Here is a 5,690-nt window from a genome sequence, read left to right on the forward strand (position 1 = left end):
AGAAACACCGTTATAGAGAACAAAAAGCACCATGTTCAAGCACCATAAATAGATCGTTTGGTCAAAGCACAGTTTCTGCAAGAGAAAAATGTTGACATGTCTATAAATGATGGCTGGTCCAGACAGTATGAGACTCGCAAGCTGTTTTCAAGGGATTAGCAGTATTCCTATAGTCGTGGAGAACACTAACGTTTTTGCACTGGAGAATGGCATAATCAAAGAGCTGGCTTGGGAAGATTTATCTAGCAACACTGGGGGAAAGAGTACAGGCATCTATCATCACAATTATTCAATGTTAGATATTTATTTGAGTCCATCAGAAATTTTTGAAGCTCCATAAAACATTTTCAGGCTTCTGACATATGTTTGAAAGTCATACAAATAAATGTAAAACATTTTACGATGCAGATATTTCTGTTAATGACTTGAAAGAGGAATTTTAGCTCTTGGTGTCATTGGGTTCTTCAAAGAGGAGGTAGGAACAAGAATCCTGGAATGAGGTAAATTGAATGTTCACTGCCTGTTAGAAGCTTCCACCAAAAAGAAAATGTAGGGCAAATGAGGCCCTTGGAGCACATTGTATGACTCTTTCAGATTCCTTAACACTACAGTACATACCTTATTTCACCTGCTCTTTGACGATTTTGCCGTTTACTTGAATTCTTACCTGAGGTAGGTCAGGATGCAGCGTGGAGCAGAAAATTGCCATCCCCTTCATACCACCTCTAGCTCAGTGGTTTGCAATATCATAGAACATTAAGATCACCTGGAGAGCTAGCCAGCCATTGCTGGACCAATCAAACGATTATCTATAGTATGGACATTCCTAGTCTAACAACTAAGTTTTGTTCCTGCAACTAGGTCATTACATGAATTGATCACTAAATGAGAAATTGTATATAGCATGTACATTACAATGTTCAGAATAAAGAAACAGTCAAAGGAAGTGTCAACAATGACTTTGCTTTTACTTGCATAACTCTTCCACACAGTACTGCAATGTATAATAGAACATAAAACTACAGTAATCTGCTATACAGTACAATCAGCAAAAATTACACTACTGTACATACAACATGTACTATACAAAAAAGACGCTGAAGCTCTATAAACAAGGCGTACAGAACTGTACAAAAAAAAGGATGGGTCCTAACTTCAAGTAGTGGATCCTAAGCCTGAACACTAGGCCTCGACTGTGGTAAGTCCCAGCAGTCATTAGATAGATTGGTCATCAAACAAGGAAAGTTCTGTAGTTCCGACTGTCAGACAGGCAGGACAAAAGTTAAGCAAGTGCCCCCAAACTGAAAAGGATTCTTTTTTATTTCTCCTTATGTAGTAAAATATAACAGTTACTATTTTTTAAATCCGAATCATCTGCCAAATACTCAGATCGGTATTTCTTATGCATTATCTATTAAGCCAACCCTGCCGATAAACTAGGTGCCGTAAGATTTTTGCCAATATACTCAGCTTGCACAATAGTGAGTTGTAGCTAAATAAAGTAACACATTTGCCCACACTGCATATAAGAATCAGTCTAGCCAGGAGTCACCCTGAAGAAGTGAGACTTAGAGCTTGATTCTTGGTCTGAACCACACATTTTCAGAATAATTAAATATCCCTCTTTCCTACCATTCAGAAGGGGATTGAATATAAGGTATTTTTAATTCTAGGAAAATAATGTGTTCTGAGGTTCAATTTGTATATGCTCAAGTGCGTTTTGGCATGAATGATCATTTCTAGATGTCATCAGCTCGTACTGTGTTGTATTAGATAGTATGAATATTCAATAACTAATTTTTAAATAATGAGCCAAGTGAGTTCATAAGGACTTTGTGAAAGACTACCTACCTCTGTTAGCCACCTCTCCATTACTAGGATAAAGTGTCTGATCAACACAATTTAGAGGAGGAAAGGTTTCAGTTCATGACTGACTGGCTCCAAGGCAGAAACGTCATGGCTGAAGGGCATAGGAGGGGAAACTGCTAACTTGGGGCAGGTAGGAAGCAGAATAGACAGAATAATTGGAGAAAGGAAAGGAGTGGGGACAAGAATACACACTTGCAGGTTATGCTTCTAGTGACCCATATCCTCCAACCAGGCCCCAACTCCTGATAGCACATTCAGCTACGAACTCATCAATGGATTAATCCATTAACTCATTCAGCTATGAACTCATACATTAATCCATTGATGAGGTTTTGACATCTATGATCTAATCACCTTTCCAAATCCCCATCTCTGAACACAAAGGCTTTTTGGTAGACATTTTTAATCAAAACCAAAACTCCTCCTGATTAAACCAAGTTAACCACCAAATAACTCATATCACAATGTGTTTACAACAGCTACCATCAATAGCTGTCTTAAATGGTTTACTGACCACATGTTGGCTACTCTTTTTATTGGGGGTATCATATGCTCACTTTACTCTAGTCATGTTGAAGGTCCTCAATCCACAAAGTCTTTTTCCCATCTCAGAATGGAAGGGAAATTTCATACTTAGTGCTGTTCCCATTACATTCAGTTTCCCAACTCCTCTCCTGTTCTACCTGTATAACACTACCACCACTCTGTGCTTGGTGAATTAGTCAGATTTCTACCACTTTGACAAAATACCTAAGAAAAATCAAGTTGAAGAATAAAATATTTATTTTGGCTCATGTTTTCAGAGGTTTCAGCCCAGGGTCACTTGGCTAGGAAGGTGAAGGGGGAGGGGGACGAGGAATAGGAAGAAGAACAAGAGAAGGAAGGAAATGAGGGAGGAAGGAAGGAGGAGATTAAAAATGTACACCTGGGTCACAGCCTCAGATTTAACTTAAATGTATGTAATTTACTGATGTAGCATATCCTGACTTCTTTTTTTTTGGTACCGGGGATTGAACTCGGGACCTTGCCCTTGCGAGCCAGGCGGCAGAACCACTGAGCTAAATCCCCGGCCCCTTCCCCTCTTTTCTTAAAACACTAAATCTTAATTTGTTGTTGTATATTAACTTGTACCTTCATTTATTCAATAACTGATTCCCCATAAACTATGCCTTCCTTGAACAAAAGAAGATTGTTTTACCAAATTTATTTCTGATGCCTAAAACTGTCTGTCACACAGTATAAACTTAGTAATGGTATTGAATTTTAACTATTTCTCAGCATAAGATGGTTTGATTCCAAAAAATAACCTTCTTTTAATATTTCCCAGTCTACTAAATGATCTAACCTAAATTATTGTTGTTTTTCCTCACTTCAGTGTTCTCAATGAATACTTAAAAATAACTAACCAACGCAGTATGTAGGGCTCCCATTCTAAAGCCTACTCATTTTTCAGAAAGCCATTTACCTGCAGGAAGTCACAAAGAATCAATGTAAATTCCCCAGAACAGAAAGTATCCTGAGCATACGAGTTCATTTGAGATGAATTTTGTGATATGACCTGTTATTCTATGAGAAAAATATTTTACTTAAAGTAGACTTTCTTGAGTAAATTTTTCATAGTCTGATTTATCCTTACAAGTAACTCTACTGTTCTCAGTCAGTATTCCCACATAAGATTATAGCTATGAATCCTAATCCACGTTTGTTGGGATGGTAGACTCCAATCAAGTATCAGTATGTACTCTTTCTTTTCTTTATTTGTTTCTTCTTTGTCTTTCCATTTAATCAATTCACTTCAACAAGCACTCCAAACATGTATATAATGCTTTTTACACAATTCTTCTTTGCTGTTGGAATGAAAAAATAACAAAATATTAGAATTCTCAACTACACCCTAATTATAAAGGTTAATAATGTGGGTATCCATGGTGTGGGTAACAGGTAGAAAGGCAAACAAGACAACATGCAATGAACACAGACAAAGGCCTTACCAATATTCAGAGAACAACTATTTTTTATGGTATCTTAACACAATAATTGGGTTTGAAATCAGCTGACCTTTGTAGAATTCTGGTTCTGATGTTTATTAGCATTCCAGGGGCATGGCAATACCTACCTCACTGAGTTGTTGTAAGAAGCCAAGTATATAATATATATATAAGGAGTGCACATAATTCTCAAAAATGTGCGATTCTAATAGCTGATCAGTGGGAGCAAAATGCAATGTTGAGTCAAAGAATAAAGATTCGTGGGGAGATTTGAAATTCAGTTACTCATATAGATTTTATTTTAGAATTATTATGTGTCCTTAATTTTGGATGCTGTGTTGAAGAAAACAGACATTATTTCTTAAAGTTTACCTCTTAATGGGTGAAGACAGACAATAAATAAGTTTAAGAAATTCAGTTCACATGAGCAGACACTAAATGACAGTAATGAAAGGAAGTGAGGCTCCCTAGTGTGAGGAAGCATACTACTCTGAGCAGGTGGAATGTGACATGAGCAGTGTAGCAGACATGAGGGAAAGAGGGAAAGAATGAGTGAGAGGCTCTAGAAGTGATTCTGGGCTTTGACAAAGAGTTCTTGAAAGGCCAACGAGCAAAAGTATTTGATTACCTGCCTCCTGCAATTGCTAAGGTTGTGCAGAAAGATAGCATAAGTAAAATAACCATTGTGGAAGAAATAAACCTGAGTCTAAGAGAGGAGGTAAAGAAAAATAAGTCTGTCTGAAATATATAAACATCATTTGTATGAAGATCTCAGAATAGTGCTTTAGATTTAGCCAAGGAAATTGGATGACATAGTTACCAGTTTTTCTTCAAATGAGCCTATGGACTGTTAATAGAAGGTCATCACCAATTCTAATGCCTTCTGAGGCTTGTTTCTTCATTTTGGATTTGGTTTTCTTATTGATCAAATCTCAGTGACAAACTTTGGAAAAATCAAGTTCTTACATTGTAAATGCATGATATTCTTTGTGAAAAATCCTCCTACTAAAATAAAATACTAGAGAGGCAAGATTTATATTTTTAAACAGACTTCTTAATTATTTATTTTACCCATGAAGAGCTAATAGAGTTTTTTTCTCTTGTTTATTTTCCTTATACTTTTCTGGTCTGAGGAAGAGTAAGTGGTTTACATATCTGCAAGCAAAACATGTAGTATGAAAATGTAACTGAAAGACAACATACACTTCTTTCAAAGTGAGTAAATATTATGTGAGTAACAAGTGGAAGTTTTTATCCAAAATTGTAGCATTTCTTTTCCCTGATCCCTTTCTGATCAGTTTGTCAGAAAAAACAAAACTTTCGAACTTTCTAAATTATCAGAAATGCTTTTGGTTTATGAGTTTATAGAAGCATCACCCTATAATGTACTTATTATTTTGATCACAGTGAAGTATCATCAAACTTCCCAATGCTACCCATTTTCATATTCTGCTTGGCTATCTGTGGATTTGTAGACAAGATTATCACCCTCTTGAGTGTCTGTTTCCTCTATGTTTGTGAAGAGTAATAAATAATTGCTATGCACAGTGTTCAGTGCAGAGTAGGTACTTGGTAAGTGCAGATGCCCTTTTGTAGGTTTAGAAAAAGTCTGCTTCAGAATCATTTTCCCTTACATCTCACATGCTAATGAAAGATGCTGGAGGAAACAAATCATTTTGCCCTGCTCCCTAGTCCACGTGCTCTTTGGGGCATCAGTTATCTGTTCCTTATCAAACTACTAGACAGGTTAAATGCTTATTTCTCTAACTACCTGGATGACTGATATCATCAGTCTGTATTTTAGCTCTAGAATCATCGTCATTGTCTGATCCC

This window comes from Heterocephalus glaber, unplaced genomic scaffold, assembly GCF_053883595.1.
Source record: "Heterocephalus glaber isolate CG9 unplaced genomic scaffold, H.glaber_assembly_v1.0 deba00001606, whole genome shotgun sequence".
Lineage (NCBI taxonomy): Eukaryota > Metazoa > Chordata > Mammalia > Rodentia > Bathyergidae > Heterocephalus > Heterocephalus glaber.